The sequence below is a fragment of the Rattus norvegicus genome, chromosome 17 (assembly GCF_021556685.1).
Source record: "Rattus norvegicus strain SHRSP/BbbUtx chromosome 17, alternate assembly SHRSP_T2T, whole genome shotgun sequence".
Lineage (NCBI taxonomy): Eukaryota > Metazoa > Chordata > Mammalia > Rodentia > Muridae > Rattus > Rattus norvegicus.
The window spans coordinates 74,436,852-74,454,752 of record NC_141550.1 but is presented as its reverse complement, the minus strand read 5'-3'; the positions used below and the strand labels follow the sequence as shown (position 1 = coordinate 74,454,752).

Sequence of the window (17,901 nt, the reverse complement as noted above, 5' to 3'; positions counted from 1 at the left end):
AACCCTTAGCCAGACTAACGAGAGGACACAGAGAGTGCATCCAAATTAACAAAATCAGAAATGAAAAGGGAGACATAACTACAGATTCAGAGGAAATTCAAAAAATCATCAGATCTTACTATAAAAACCTATATTCAACAAAATTTGAAAATCTTCAGGAAATGGACAATTTCCTAGACAGATACCAGGTATCGAAGTTAAATCAGGAACAGATAAACCAGTTAAACAACCCCATAACTCCTAAGGAAATAGAAGCAGTCATTAAAGGTCTCCCAACCAAAAAGAGCCCAGGTCCAGACGGGTTTAGTGCAGAATTCTATCAAACCTTCATAGAAGACCTCATACCAATATTATCCAAACTATTCCACAAAATTGAAACAGATGGAGCCCTACCGAATTCCTTCTACGAAGCCACAATTACTCTTATACCTAAACCACACAAAGACACAACAAGGAAAGAGAACTTCAGACCAATTTCCCTTATGAATATCGACGCAAAAATACTCAATAAAATTCTGGCAAACCGAATTCAAGAGCACATCAAAACAATTATCCACCATGATCAAGTAGGCTTCATCCCAGGCATGCAGGGATGGTTTAATATACGGAAAACCATCAATGTGATCCATTATATAAACAAACTGAAAGAACAGAACCACATGATCATTTCATTAGATGCTGAGAAAGCATTTGACAAAATTCAACACCCCTTCATGATAAAAGTCCTGGAAAGAATAGGAATTCAAGGCCTATACCTAAACATAGTAAAAGCCATATACAGCAAACCAGTTGCTAACATTAAAATAAATGGAGAGAAACTTGAAGCAATCCCACTAAAATCAGGGACTAAACAAGGCTGCCCACTCTCTCCCTACTTATTCAATATAGTTCTTGAAGTTCTAGCCAGAGCAATCAGACAACAAAAGGAGATCAAAGGGATACAGATCGGAAAAGAAGAGGTCAAAATATCACTATTTGCAGATGACATGATAGTATATTTAAGTGATCCCAAAAGTTCCACCAGAGAACTACTAAAGCTGATAAACAACTTCAGCAAAGTGGTTGGGTATAAAATTAACTCAAATAAATCAGTTGCCTTCCTCTATACAAAAGAGAAACAAGCCGAGAAAGAAATTAGGGAAACGACACCCTTCATAATAGACCCAAATAATATAAAGTACCTCAGTGTGACTTTAACCAAGCAAGTAAAAGATCTGTACAATAAGAACTTCAAGACACTGAGGAAAGAAATTGAAGAAGACCTAAGAAGATGGAAAGATCTCCCATGCTCATGGATTGGCAGGATTAATATAGTAAAAATGGCCATTTTACCAAAAGCAATCTACAGATTCAATGCAATCCCCATCAAAATACCAATCCAATTCTTCAAAGAGTTAGACAGAACATTTTGCAAATTCATCTGGAATAACAAAAAACCCAGGATAGCTAAAGCTATCCTCAACAATAAAAGGACTTCAGGGGGAATCACTATCCCTGAACTCAAGCAGTATTACAGAGCAATAGTGATAAAAACTGCATGGTATTGGTACAGAGACAGACAGATAGACCAATGGAATAGAATTGAAGACCCAGAAATGAACCCACACACCTATGGTCACTTGATTTTTGACAAAGGAGCCAAAACCATCCAATGGAAGAAAGATAGCATTTTCAGCAAATGGTGCTGGTTCAACTGGAGGTCAACATGTAGAAGAATGCAGATCGATCCATGCTTATCACCCTGTACAAAGCTTAAGTCCAAGTGGATCAAGGACCTCCACATCAAACCAGACACACTCAAACTAATAGAAGAAAAACTAGGGAAGCATCTGGAACACATGGGCACTGGAAAAAATTTCCTAAACAAAACACCAATGGCTTACGCTCTAAGATCAAGAATCGACAAATGGGATCTCATAAAACTGCAAAGCTTCTGTAAGGCAAAGGACACTGTGGTTAGGACAAAACGGCAACCAACAGATTGGGAAAAGATCTTTACCAATCCTACAACAGATAGAGGCCTTATATCCAAAATATACAAAGAACTCAAGAAGTTAGACCGCAGGGAAACAAATAACCCTGTTAAAAAATGGGGTTCAGAGCTAAACAAAGAATTCACAGCTGAGGAATGCCGAATGGCTGAGAAACACCTAAAGAAATGTTCAACATCTTTAGTCATAAGGGAAATGCAAATCAAAACAACCCTGAGATTTCACCTCACACCAGTGAGAATGGCTAAGATCAAAAACTCAGGGGACAACAGATGCTGGCGAGGATGTGGAGAAAGAGGAACACTCCTCCATTGTTGGTGGGATTGCAGACTGGTAAAACCATTCTGGAAATCAGTCTGGAGGTTCCTCAGAAAATTGGACATTGAACTGCCTGAGGATCCAGCTATACCTCTCTTGGGCATATACCCAAAAGATGCCTCAACATATAAAAGAGACACGTGCTCCACTATGTTCATCGCAGCCTTATTTATAATAGCCAGAAAATGGAAAGAACCCAGATGCCCTTCAACAGAGGAATGGATACAGAAAATGTGGTACATCTACACAATGGAATATTACTCAGCTATCAAAAACAACGAGTTTATGAAATTCGTAGGCAAATGGTTGGAACTGGAAAATATCATCCTGAGTGAGCTAACCCAATCACAGAAAGACATACATGGTATGCACTCATTGATAAGTGGCTATTAGCCCAAATGCTTGAATTACCCTAGATCCCTAGAACAAACGAAACTCAAGACGGATGATCAAAATGTGAATGCTTCACTCCTTCTTTAAATGAGGAAAAAGAATACCCTTGGCAGGGAAGGGAGAGGCAAAGATTAAAACAGAGACTTAAGGAACACCCATTCAGAGCCTGCCCCACATGTGGCCCATACATATACAGCCACCCAATTGGACAAGATGGATGAAGCAAAGAAGTGCAGACCGACAGGAGCCGGATGTAGATCGCTCCTGAGAGACACAGCCAGAATACAGCAAATACAGAGGCGAATGCCAGCAGCAAACCACTGAACTGAGAATAGGTCCTCTATTGAAGGAATCAGAGAATGAACTGGAAGAGCTTGAAGGGGCTCGAGACCCCAAAAGTACAACAATACCAAGCAACCAGAGCTTCCAGGGACTAAGCCACTACCTAAAGACTATACATGGACTGACCCTGGACTCTGACCCCATAGGTAGCAATGAATATCCTAGTAAGAGCACCAGTGGAAGGGGAAGCCCTGGGTCCTGCTAAGACTGAACCCCCAGTGAACTAGTCTATGGGGGGAGGGCGGCAATGGGGGGAGGGTTGGGAGGGGAACACCCATAAGGAAGGGGAGGGGGGAGGGGGATGTTTGCCCGGAAACCGGGAAAGGGAATAACACTCGAAATGTATATAAGAAATACTCAATTAATAAAAAAAAGAAAAGAAAATGCGATTAGTAATAAAAATTTTGCTGTCTGCATAAAGCTTGATTTATGGGGTCACACTATCAAACTTCAAACTGGACTGCTGTACCCAGTGGTCCACTGCATCCAGCAAGGCTCCACCTCCTAAAGCTTTCACAACATTTCCTCCCAAGCTGTACCACAAGCTGAGGACCAAAGACTCATTGGCATGAGCCTATGGGGACATACAAGGATGAAGTCCACTAGGGTCTAAGGTACGTCAGGGAGAATGCAACAACAAGCTTTTCCACACCTAGAGGCTGAAAGCCACCTCTAGTTATGATATCCAGGGACTTGGGTCTTGAACCCTTGGTCCTCAGCTAACTGTGCAATTTGAGAAGGTTGTAGAATCTTTAGGAGGCGGAACCTTGATGGAGGAAGTGAACCACTGGGAGCAGACCTTGAGGTTTCATAGCCTGACTCTACCTCCTGTTCGTCCTCTGCTTCCTGATTGTGGATGAAATTCGACTTGCCACTTGTAGTCCCTGCTGCCACATCTTCCTGGTGATGATGGACTGTAGCAAATTGAACTGTAAGCCAAGACAAACCGTTTGTCCCTTAAGTCACTTTTTGACAGGTATTTTGTCACCCCAACTGGTTAGTGTGGGGCCTAACCATCCATTGTGCTGGCTTCTGTGCTTGGTACCCTTTCCTGGGGTATTCATGGAAATCATAACTGGTTTGAACACAGGAGCTGGGGAATTAGTTACTGAGCTATACCCCAGTCCAGTGAAGAGAAGTGACACATTCACCATACTTCAACCTTATTGTATTTGAACATTGCAAATACATTAATTAAAATAATATGGGCAATGATTAAAAAAAGCTTAATCCCAAATGCACAAATCCCATCCCAGAAATTGAAAACAGAAACTGAAAATTTTCAAACAATAGGACTTCCCCAATTCTAGTTCTACAGCAGTCAATTCGAAAGGAAATGGATTGGATAAAATCTTGACAAAGAATCCAAAAGGATGATCATAAGAGCTAGCAGAGTCTAAGAGGATGCAAACTGCTCAATAAATTCAAAAAGAGGAGGAAGAAGTGGTTGAACAGAACAATAAGTCAATCCAGGGTATGAATAAAGAATTCAATAAAGATTCATTATTTTTAAAACTGAAATTTTGGAAATTAAAAGCTCAGCCAAAAACAACAGAAAATAAAAATCTCAGTGGAAAGACTCAGCAACCAAATGGATTAAATGGCTTTGATGACGTGTCCGCAACTAGATCTAGCCTATTGGAGAGGCTTCCCTTGCTTTCCATTGGAGGACTAAGGAGAAACATAGTTTCATCCCGGTCTGTGGACTGCCTGTTGATCCACCTCCCATTTTCCTTTGCTTTCTTTTCCAGAAACTTTTCCTTGGTTATAATAGTGATATGATTGTTATGAGGTTCACCAACTGATTTCTGATTGGATTTAAGGCCCACTCCACAGGAAGGGATCTATACTTAGTACTGTGAATTTGGCCAAGAACTCATTCTTGGGTTAAGAATTCACAGGCCTGAGGGGTGAACCCACTACTCCTTTCTGCTCAGTGGGCACAGGGTCAAACTGCCCTCTAAATTCATATTTTTATACCCATAGGTTAGTGCAGCTCTCTGATCTCATCAGCAGAATTTCTTGGTATAGAGAACCACAGTTAACGTGGAACTCACTATTGGTCAACGTGCAGAAGGTAAGTGTCAATGGAGTGTTCAGCCATAGATAGGACATTATAAAACTCCCCCTCCCCCAAAACTCAGGGGCCACCATGGAAGAGGAGACAGGAAGGTCATAAGAGGCAGAGGTAAGGGAGGACTGGAGTCAGTGTCTTTAATACATGAAAGGACCTTCACTCATGAATTGTAGCAGCTGTGGATGCCTGCTTAAGACTTGCGAAAAATCAAGCCAGTCAATTTTCCAGCACAAAAAGGGAAGGAGTTCACAAGCTCTACCCCTAGCTGAAGTGTCATTGTCAGTTATTGTCTCTTAAAGCTATGGCCTCTGATAGGTTAAACAGGTACCAGTAGACAGCTTTATACCTATCAGTATATGAGCAGCACAAATTTAACTTGGTAGATCATATATTCATATACATACACACATACATATATACATATATGTACATATACACATACACAAATGTCATATACACAAACACACGTACATGCACATTCATGGATAGATACACATACATATCTAAAGAGGACAGGAAGTTGGGAAGGATTTGGAATGGAGTGGAGATCTGATAGGAGTAGAAATGGGTGGTGAATTATGATCAAAATACATTGCATTCATGTATGAAATTATCAAAGAGTTAATAAAATTCTATTTTAAAAGAAATTTTGACAAACAGAACTGTTCTACTTCTTACAACTCTCATAGGCGACCCTTTATGTTTACCAGCTCGCTAGGATTTTCTGTCTCTGTCTCGAGAAGAGCATGATGGAAGGGTCAAGTGGGAGAGGCATGAATGTTTCCTTTAGCCCTCAAGTGTTGGAGTGATAACCACCTAGTGTGAATGTTTCTGAGTATGATTCAGGGTTCAGGTAGTGCCTTCCTGTCTCTCTCTCTGCGACTCTGTCTCTACCTCTGCGTCTTTTCCCCCCTCCTCTCCCTCCCTCCCTCTCTCTCTCTCTCTCTCTCTCTCTCGCTCTCGCTCTCGCTCTCGCTCTCGCTCTCGCTCTCACTCTCACTTTCTCTCAAAAGTAATTCACATTATCTTACTTTTGGGCATTTCATAACTCACAGGCTTTTGTTTTGTGTAAGTGGTGGCTTTAAAAATCATTTTTTCTAACCCATCCTATGTATTTTATAGAAGAATCATGAACAAAAGCTAAATGAGACTTTTATCCCCATCCCCCAAAATAATGTAAATGTTGGTGGCGGCTGTTGGTTTGTTTGTTTGTTTGTTAGTTTTTTAAGTAGAAGTGGTAGTAAGAGAATTATAATTCCCAGAACCCCAAGAATTTGGTTTTCTATCTTAACATGGTTTTGACCAAACAGATCAGAATGCAGTGTGACATACTGACATAGTCGTTAGGAATTTTGGCCCACATTTTCAGATCTGTAGAAGATAATATTTCATATGAAAGTTTCAATGAGATTGCTTACTCTGAGCCACCTCCTTGTAGAGGGCCGCAATACATTCGCCACCACTAGATGGCGCTGTCTTCCACTGCGCCCCACGTGGTAGGTCAGGATAGACTCCGCCATTGCAAGATGGCGCCAACCTTCGCCGCGCCAGCCGGCCCCCCTTTCAGGAAGTTAACTGTGCGCATGTGCAAGAGTGCCTTCGTGCCAGGTCTTTGCCCACTCCGGGGCGTGCCTTATGAGATCATGGGTAACAACCAATCAGGTGTGGGTGCGCCGCACTAGGGTTTTATAAGCGCACCATGTTGGCGCGGCGTGGCTTTTTCCTCTTCTAAGATTAATAAAGTGGTCACAGTAAGGATTTCTATGTCCGCGTGCTCCTTGCCGGCGAAAAGTCGCGCGCGGGACACCTCCTCACTGGGAAAATGGGATAAATGGCTTCTTGTTATACTCAAAGTTCTCTAATCACCTTATCTTTTCACACTCAGAGAATATCGACGGGCTGATTGCGGGGTCATATGGAGCCCCGAGATCTTAGGAAGGCTCTACAATTGTTAGTTACCAGTCTGCATTGAGCCCAAGGCTATCGGAATATAGCTCTTTATTTGAACAAGGGATGAGAAACAGGAAGCACAATGACAAATATGAATATTTTGACAAATTAATATTTGACGAACGTTATCCAATATGGTCTTGAAGATCACACTCTTGAATGTGTAGAAAGTAAAGTACCAAGGGTCTGGAGGGACGACACTGCCATAAAGTGTTTTGGGGTCAAATATGAGGACCCTAGTTGCCTCCCCAGAAGATATGTTTAAATAACCAGTTATGGCCATGTATGGTTGTAACCCTATGCTGGTGAGGCAGAGTCAGAGGGGTAGAAGGACAGAGGGGCAGAGGGGCAGAGGGGCAGAGGGGCAGAGGGGCAGAGGGGCAGAGGGGCAGAGGGGCAGAGGGGCAGATAAACGGTATAGATGAATAAGTAAGCTCTGGGTTCAGTGAGAGACCCTGTCTCAAAAAACAAGGTGAAAAGCAATTGAGGAAGACAGTTGATGTTGATCTCTGGCCTTCACATACATGTGCGTCCATGGCATGTGCGCGCATACACACACACACACACACACACACACACACACACACACACACCACACAATAAGTTGTGTTGAGTTTTAGATCCTGAGCTTCTCCATATGATGGGGAAAGTTCACAGATTTGCAGAATTCTTCTAGCCAGCATCAGTCTTTACAGACACCACATGTGCCTCCATATCTGATTTCTTCCCCGTGATGAGCTTACCCACATCACAGTCAAGTAATATTTCCTTCAAGGACCTAGCAAATTATTCATTTCTAAATTTTTAGCTGCTGTCCACACATGCAGAGGGCATATTTTTATTTTATGTTTTTGGTAATCATATCTGGGTTGATGAACCAATTTCTCCTAAAATTACATTTTTAAGTTTTCTTCTGCTAGAACCGATTAAATCTCTTAGACTCTGGAAATATTGACAGATCACTGGTAAGTCCTTGACTATATTATAGTAGAGAGAGTAGGGAGAGAACAAGACAGGAAGATTTACCCAGCATACTAGGTAAATAAAGGTCATCGACTATGGTCTACTCTCCTAACAGCTGTGGGTGGTGAGAGCTCATTGATTCTGGTACTTTTGTGCTTCCAGTCTAAGTATATCCAGACTATGCTCCTGAAGGGACATTTTACATACATTCATTTTAAGCATAAAACTTAGTTCAAATACTACAGCTTGTGGAGTTTTGATAAATGAATCCTTATTGATTCATTAACAGAAGAGTATTCCCATGGATCCAGAGTATCCCTCTTCCCATTCGATGTAACTACCCAAGCCTTGGCTACTGCTAGCTTCCTGAAGTGATGTGAGCATTTTTGTCCCCTACAACTTTCCCCCCTTTCAAAAATGTCTTATCAACGGCACTGTTGCCACAGGCAGGTTTTCAATCTGACTTCTTTCATGTAGCTGTTCATCGAAGTGCATTTGAGATTTGTCCAATGTGCAAGTAACAAGGTTCAGTCCTTTTGACTGCTAATTGTGCTTTACTGTGTAGATGGACTGTAATTGATTTGTCTATTATACGGGTGATTAGTTTTCCTGGCGTCACTTGTTAAGAGGGCTGTCTTGTCTCCACTGAATGATACCACTTTCCCAAAACCAATTGGTCACTTATGTGTCGCTCCGTTTGGGGACTATTTATTCATCTGCTGATGATCTTTTGGGTCATTTTCTGTTTCAGGCTGTCATCAAAGCTGACACAAATACCTTCACATGGGTCTTTATCTGAGCACAGATTTCATTCATTTTGGACAAACACCTAGGGATAGGGTTGCTGGGTAACAGGATTAATTTGGCTCTAAAAGTTTGGACTCGACAGCTCCTCAATGTTTGCGCTCTGGGGCTTTTTAGCATGAGCAATTCTAATAAGTACATGGCTATACGTCATTGTCATTTAAATTTCCATTTTCTTGACAACCGCACTGATTATCTCTCTTGCCATTCATATATCTTCTTTAGTGGAATGTTTATGTAAATTTTGTGGTCAATTTTAAACCTAGACCATTACCTTTCTATTGCATCGGACAACTTCTTTATAGTCATATTCTGGATGCAAGCTTCTATTACAATTCTGCAAGAAGAAGAAAAATATTCTCCTAGGTGGTAGCTTATATCCCTTGTAATAATAATAAACCTCAAAGGGCAGGAGTTTATTTTATGGAGTCCAATAGATCTATTATTCCTTTTCTGAATTTTTTTCTATGTCCCAAGACAAACTTGCCAATGAATGTCTCAGTATTTACTTCCCAAGGCTTTATATACCTGTGTTTTAGATGGAGTCAACTCATCTCACGTTCATATGAATACACTGTCTGAGGTACATTTTAGTATCTTTTCCCCCTCTTTTTCCTTTGTCTTTCTTCATGTGGGCAAACAACCATTCTGACATCATTCACTGAGAGGGCTAACATTTCTTCACTGAGCACCAAAGTCCATTGGCCAAATGTCTATTGCACTGCTTCCTGACTGTCTTTTATTTCAACTGCATGGCATTGCTTTAATTCTTTTGTGTATCTTTTGTAGCCTTTGAAATTGAGAGTTATGCGGGAGTTGGAGAGGTGGCAGCATTTAAGAATATTGCTGCTCGCCAACCACTGAACTGAGAATGGGGTCCCCAATGGAGGAGTTAGAGAAAGGACTGAAGGAGCTGAAGGGGTTTGCAACCCCATAAGAAGAACAACAACATCAACCAACCACAGCCCCCAGAGCTCCAGGACCTAAACCACCAACCAAAGGGTACACAGGGGTGGGCCCATGATTCCAGCCACATATGTCGCGGAGGATGGCCTTGTTGGGCATCAGTGGAAGGAGAGGCCCTTGGTCCTGTGCAGGCTCAATGCCCCAGTGTAGGGGAATGACAGGGCAGGGGAGTGTGAGGGAGTGGGTAGGTGGGTGAAGGAGCACCTTCATAGAAGCAGGGGGAAGAGGGATGGGATAGTGGGTTTTTGGAAGAGAAACCAGGAAAGGGGGTTAACATCTGACATGTAAATTTAAAAAATCAAATAAAAGAAAAAATAAAAAACACAAGAAAAAACAAAACAAAACAAAACAAAAAGAATATTGCTGCTCTTACAGAGGACTCAATTTCAGTTCTCAGCACCCAAACTGGGTGGTTCACAACCTCCTCTAACTGGAACTTCAGGAAATTCAGCACCCTCTTCTTGACTGTGTAGGCACCTCCCCCACCACACACGATAAGACACATAGGCATATATGTAAACAAATTTTAAAGTACTTTTAAAAATTTTTTTAAAAAGATTTTATCAGTCAACTGGTGATACTGTGTCTACACTCTTAGATTCTCTTAGTTTAATACTGATAAACCCATTGCTTTATGACCATTAATTTACAAGCTGTGTGTGTGTGTGTGTGTGTGTGTGTGTGTGTGTGTGTGTGTGTGTGTGTTGGGGTATGTATATGTGCATGTAAAAGTTACATTAAGGGTGGTTTGGTAATTCTTTAGGAACATAGATGTGTCTTAATTAACCAGCTGGAAGCTTCACCTGTCTGTGGAGGAACTGCTAATGACAATGGGCTCAAGGAGGTTAATTTGCCTTGCAGAGTTTCAAATCTTCTCTTTTGCAGTATCAGCAAAGTGTCTAATGAATGTTCACTTCATGTGAAATAAAGAAAATTCCTCGAGGTTAAAAGCCAATGTTATACCACCAAAGCTCACATCACAACGTCAATCATTGCTCTGCTTCATTAAGGCAGCCTACAACTACAATGCCACCCATTTACTTTCAGCGTGCGTTTGATTACCTTCCTGAGTCTATGACACTTCTTGAGTCTGTGCTAGGGCCTTCCGTTTTATATGCTTGTTTTGTCACAAATGGTCCCAGTGTTAGTATGAGGAAGGTGCTAAGTAATAACATAATATTTTAGAGAAAAATTTCAACCCTCTGCATGCCCACTGGTCTGTGGATTACACCGCAAAAAATCTCTACTTTTAAAAACAAGACATTGTGAGACCCCATTTCAAATGACAAGGTGGAAAGCAATAAAGATACTTTTCATTAAATTCCAGCCTCCCCTGGTGCACGCACCCCCCCCCATACATGTTCAAGACACATACAATCAGGTGTGTGTTCACCCTTTGCTCACTTTGATCACTTATATGCACACACATATGCTGTCTACACAGATTTTTTTTTTAATTTTAAAACCTTTCGACATCTCTACTACTCATTCAAGAATTGAATTTTACCTCATGGCTTCCTCAGTATTCTGAGATTTTAGAGCGCCAATAGGACAGGCCATGAGTTTATCAGCAGAATGAACCTTCTAGCCTGTCAGGAGTTGAAATGCCTTGCTACCCCTCGATCTTATTTATTTCTCTGTCAGGTCTGTGTTGCTAGGTCTGCTTCCTGAGCAAGCGTCATCCATAACTTCAGTTCTAAAGCTACTCCAATTCTGTTTCATTCTCCATTTATCCTCCAGCAAGTTCCCTGCCCATGATTTGTGGCTCCAGGCTGGTGAATTTCTCATGCGTTGTATATCTTCCTGATAGATAGCTATTCTTCTCTACATCTGAGAGTGGTGTGTTTTCTTTTTATAAAGGATACATTTTATGTAGCGTTACCTTATTAATCTATTTGTGATTTCAACTTCTCAATTAAAGAAATATGACCTTACCTGGCTAGTGAAGGTAAATTTCTAATTTCTCTTACTTATATCTAGAATTGATTCATCTAAAGACTTAGACGTTCCTTTTGACCTTTTCCTTTTTAGCTAGAGACTGACTATATTGCCTTCCCTAGGATCTGATGCTACCTGGGTAAGTATGTATTGAGTGCAATGGAGGACTTGATAGTATGAGGCTGACCAGTGTCATCCTAACTTAAAAATGGGTAAAAGGCATGAATCTTGTTCTCTGAGCTCTGTTTTCTTGTGAAACACATAAGTAGAGGAAAACGATCTGTGTCCTGTTTTTTACTTCAACCACTTCTTATTTTCTTGAGTTAGATTGTCTGGTCTTCTCTACTGAGCAAAACATGGAGGCACGATCAAAAGTAGATGACTTAAATGGTGTCGTACAGTTTTCCAGTGCATTTGTCCATAATCTCTGCTTACCAGGCAGTGTCTACCTGAACAAGCTGATAGAAATCTTGCCTTTAATTGGCATAGGAATTTGTCTTTTAAGTATTATGAATCTGAATGAGTTTTTGCCCTTGTATAATACCATTTGGGTAGAATATTCTAGCCATATCCTTACCAAGGCTTTTGCACTGAATCCTTCCCGGATGGAAAAATATATCAGTGTGTGACAGCGAGGTATTGCATGCCTGTAGCCCAAACAACAGAGGTAGAGGCAGGAAAATTGTGAATTCGAGGGTAGTTTGGTGATGTAGCAAGTCCCTGTCTCAATAATTAAATTGTAAAGGAAGTAACCAAATCATGACACATTTATAGGGAAAAAAATACCTCTATTTAACACGCAACCAAACAGCTCCATTGCTATCAGGGAGCTGGGTTTTCCTGCCCTCTGACAGGTGGAATGGCTTTACTTTTCTCAAAATACACATGAACTCCAGATTCCTGCTCTCTCCCTGTCCCTTGACTCCTCCTCATTTCTGCATAAATTTTCCCTGATGCTGTTCCAAGTCTTCAAGCTCCTTTCAGGTAAAGATTAAATCTGAGTGTCCAAGTATCCACAGGCTTGCCTTCCTTTCATTTCCGGCTTTATTTGTTTGGTTTTGTGTGATGTGTTTGGTCTTATGGGGGTGAGTTGAGTGTATGCATATGAATGTGTGAATGGCCAGAAAAGGTTGTTAGACGTCCTCTGCTGCTGTCAGCCTTATTCCCTTAATACTATGTCTATCACCGAACTCAAAGTCACCAGCTTGGCTAACCTGGTTGGTCAGTGAACTCTTATGATCCATTTGTCAACGTTCCTTAGTGCTGGGGTTACATGCACACCAATACGCTCAACTCTTATGTGGCCCCTGGGGACTTCAGCTCTGGTCCTCATGCTTATCTAGTAAGGGCTGTTACATGTTAACCCATTTCTCCAGGCTCTCCCTGGCAGTTTTAGGATCATGCTACTGAGAGGCTACTGCAGACTTGTTGACTATGACCTAGGGAAACGGTTCTCTAATGTGTGTGGTTGTCAGTTTGCAAAGTGGCCTTGGCCTTCTTGCCCCTCCATAGGTTATACATGTTCCCTAGAACAATCAGGTTGAACGAAGACTTCCTCCTAGAGACACAGTATCCTTGCCTGTAATTGCTGTTGCTTTAAATGGCACTAAGTTTATGATGATCAAGAGATAATTCATGAGAAGTGGAATAAGCATATTACTTTATTAAAAATCAATACCTATAGCATAACATAAAACACATGATTTATTATCAAATTGGCCTGACATAATGACCAGTTCCCCCACTGATTAGCTTAGTGGTGTAAAATCTTGCTTTACTCTCTCTGACATTCAGTGTAATTATCTGTAAGACATACATCATAATAGTTTGCAGGTTCAGGGGTGATAAGTTATGAGAATAGTCATGTTTCTCACACTGGAAGTTCCAGTTCTTGGTATCTCATATTACCTTTAACATTAATTAAAGTTCTAATTTCAGAAGTTTGGGTAATTCATTTGAATTATATGGTAACAGCCAAGCAACAATGAAACTTTTATTCCTGTGTTATTCTCCAGAAAACATGAAAGGCAAAGTGTTATGTAAATAAATTTTATTATTTGTAGTAGAAACAAGGGAAATTCTGTAGCTCAATTGGAGTGCTCTCATTCCTTGTGGCTTCTTCACTCACGTGATGGTAAAAGGAGAGAGTTGATCCAGTTGAAATCTCTTAAGTCCTTCATAGCGATGTCCACTGTCAGTTATAGGAGCAAATGCTGCTTCTCAGTCTGGTTCTTAGAACCTGGCCCGTGGCTGGGGTAGAATTGGCATTTGACCACAAGTAGAAAGCTATGCATCTTATCATCAACTCTACCCCCAGAACCATGCAGTTACTGACTTCATTTTACAGCGAAAGCAATATGTATTTATAACTCACCAGCTGAAGTCAGCTTAGATGATCCCAATTTTGTTGGCAACATCTAGAGAGCGTCCTAATCAGAAGCCAGTCAAACATACATCTTATTCTCTCCTTCAAGCCTTATCAGGGTATTGACTTCGCCATATCGATGATGCCACAGATGTCATAGAGTTTCTTCACAGCCTCTTTGAACTGAGCCTTCTTGGCCTTGGCATCCACAGTAAATAGAGATGTGTTGCTTTTGGTCTTCTTCCTGGCTGACCCAGTGGTCAGGGGGAGTTTGATGATGTTTAAGCTGGCTTCTCCTGGGTGTTCTTGAGAGGGTATTGGGCTGCCAGAGGCGAAAACCATTCTTTTGCAGCGCCATTTTCTTGGCTTTCAAGGCCTTTACTTGGGAGGGGCAGGGGGTTCCTTCTTTGCATTTGGTGTCATCCTGGTTAAAAGGCAAGCTGATCATCTTAAATGCTGGATGCTGGGTGCCGGGGAGATGGCTTTACTGGCAAATGCTTGCAATAGCACAAACAGGAGCAGATGAGTTCAATCTCCACACCCACATGAGAATAGGTGACACCTGTCCTAATTTCTAATTTGGAGGAGTAGACAGGGCAATCCCTAGGTATCAGTGGTTACTCAGTCTGGCTGAGAGACTATGTCTTGATTACTTTCCTATTGCCTTGAAGAAACACCATGACCAAGGCAACTTATAAAAAAAAACAAGTATGGGCTTGCTTGTCATTTCAGAAGGTACCGTATTCCAGGCAGAAAGCACAACAACAGGCAGGCATGTCGCTAGAGAAATAGCTAAGAGCTTGTATCTGATCCACAAGTAGGAGGCAGAGAGAGAGAGGGAGGGAAGGAGAGAGAGAGAGAGAGACACACACACACAGAGAGAGAGAGAGAGGGGGGGGGAGAATGAATGAGAGAATGGTGTGGGCTTTTGAAACCTTAAAGCCCATCCTCAGTGACACACCTCCCCATAAGGCCACATCCTCTCCAACAAGATCACACATCATAATCCTTTCCAATTGGTTCCACCAAGCATTCGAACATAGGAGTCTGTATGGATCCTTCTCATTCAAACCGCCATAGATCCTGTCTCAATAAGCGAGATGAAGCCAGAGAATGGTGGCACACTCATTTAATCCCAGCACTGGGGAGACAGAGGCAGGTGGACCTCTGAGTTCGAGGCCAGTCTGGTCTACAGTGCAGGCTCTGGGACAGTCAAAGCTACACAAAGGAAACCTGTGTCAAACAACAACAAAAGCAAGCTGGGTAGTCCTTTAAGAGGAATGACACCTAGGGTTGTCCTCTTGCTTCCACAAGAGCACAGAGAAGCACATATATACAGTGCAAATGCATGTGTGCACACACACTTCAGCTGGGCTGTGGGTATCAGAAAAAAAAGTCAATAATCAGCAAAAATAAAATGAAAGCCAGTGGTATTACCAGATATAGTCAACACAGCAGAGATTCCAATTTGATTTAGCTGAACTTTGGTCTTTGTTCATATTAGAAGGCTTCTGTGAACAAAAATGGCCAAATGTACAAGGTAGTTTGTTATAAAGAGCCTTCTAACTATATACCCAACACGTGAACCCACTTTCATGACTGATTTATTCTTTGTTTAGTCAGCCATGGAGCAGATGTCATGGTAGGAAATAAAGAATATGTTTCTAGGCTGAGGACAAATCTCATTCTCTTCCTGACAACAAGGTATCACCATGATTCACCATTTGGTGTACAGACACACATGTAGGCAAAACACCTACACACAAACTACTTTCTGAAACTGCCTAGTTGCATCAGAGTTCTCTGCTTTAGAAACATGAAGTGCCTTCTACAGCATAGATCTGTTTCTGCATTCACACGGACTTTTAGAAAATTTGCTATCACCTCATAGCATCGATAATTAATTGTCTATCTTTCCATTTTTGCAGGTTATAAATTTTTGAAGTCAAGTAAAACTTCCAGCTTTACCATTCTGTCACCAGTGCATCAGAAAAATAATTAATTTTACAATTTCCCAAAGAACCCAGGGTTTGAACGGCAAATTAAATTTGGAGAAAATAATCTGTTAATATATCCTCAAATTAAACAAAATTGACTTTTCATTTGTTCATTTTTCTTTGGAGCAGGGTCTCACTTGGTAGCTCTAGATGGCTTTGAAGTCACTAAGTAAGTCAGGATGCTTTTCAGGCTGCCATCCTCCTGCTTCAGTCTCCTTGGTGCTGAGATTACAGCTGTGTATGTTTAGCTTAAGAAATGACTTTTTGATTTGGAGACAGCTCTCTATTCCTGGACCCAATGAACTTTCTATAGCAATGGATTAAAGCTACTTAGCTCTTAAGAACTCTAATACATCTAGACATTTTGAAAAAGCATTTTATGCATAGGTGTTTTACCTGAATGTATGTCTATACAGTAATCTATACACCAAATGTATCCCATGCCTGAGGACGCCCAAACATTAGATCCTCTAGAACTGGAGTTACAGTTGTGAACCACCATGTGGTGCTGGGAATTGTTCCTGGGTCCTCTGCAAGAGCAGCCAGTGCTCAAAATGGTTGAGCTATCTATCTCTCCATCCCTTCAAATTTATAGCTATTTGGTGAGCCTGTTTCCACATTACTACATAGGTCTCAATGAGCTCTCCTGTTTCCAGTTGACACATGGTGAATGCGAAACGACTGGAATGTCCAGTCAATGAACAAATAGAGACATGACTTGACTCTAGGTCTTCTAACTTCCATCCTTTTCATAATCCTCCTACTTGGATTATGTTTTTTACATGTATTGACTTTGTTTGGATGCCCGTGCCTGATGTAGGATCGGCTATTGTGCCAACGTGTGCAGGTGGAGATCAGAGGACAACTCGTGGGAGTCTGATCTCTCCTTCCACTGTGTTCTGGGGATGAAATTCAAACCATCTGGCTGGGCAGTGAGCATCTTTACCCAGTGAAGCCATCTTGTTGGCCCTTCAATGTTATTTTTTAATACACTCTGTAACAAATAGCATAGATTAATAATTCAGAGGGATTTCCTTTAACTCACTTGTTCCACATTAATCTTATAAACTTGTTTAAATCATTAGTGAGTTCATTATTAAACTCTTAATTGGAATCAATCCAATGTCACAAATAAGAACAATGTGAAGAAAGTGATTTGTAAACCGGCAGCCGGCCAGATGCCTGCAGGGTAGTACAGGCAATCTGACTGGAAGTCATCATTGTCCAGAGCTAGTAAGGCTCCGATTCATGATCAAAGTGATACGGGCTCTTAAAAAAGTGACATTTGAAGTTGAATTAAGTAGAACATTAACATATTAGGGCCAGCAGAGACTACACTTGAGAAATGTGTCTCTACGTCATGAGAATCCAGGATCAAAGTAACAACTGGAAGATTAGAGTTCTGCCTTAGATAAAAAGGGGAAAAATAGAATTTTATTAGAGTCATCAGGACAAGTGTCCACAGTGTACATGAGGAAGGCAAGACGTGTGAGTTTGAAGGAAGTGAGGAGGAATCTGACGGTGAGGCTGGTTACTGAAAAATAGAGGATGACATCAGCTTCCTGTATCCCGGCACTAGAGACTGGGTAGTGTACTCGGGGTAAGAGAGAGACCAATGGGAACCAGAAGGGGCGGGGCGAGAGCATGGCTCTGCAAACGTGACTTAGTCGGACAGGTATTAAGAGGTGTTTAAAACTTTCTTTGTGATGTATGTGTTCAGTAAATACTGCCATACAATCTCTGTGCCTAAAATTTAGAGAGACAGACAGACACACACACACAGAGACAGAGACAGAC

At 41.4% G+C, this 17,901-nt stretch overlaps 1 long non-coding RNA gene across 1 annotated transcript in view; it reads right to left on the bottom strand.

Annotated features, from left to right (window-relative positions):
- LOC120097741 (uncharacterized) overlaps positions 1–6,701 on the bottom strand; it is a 37,382-nt gene extending 30,681 nt beyond the window's left edge. Inside the window, exon 1 of the long non-coding RNA XR_015641336.1 lies at positions 6,540–6,701. This is a non-coding gene — a long non-coding RNA (uncharacterized LOC120097741). The remainder of the gene's footprint in view (positions 1–6,539) is intronic.
- Positions 6,702–17,901: the final 11,200 nt, after the last annotated feature.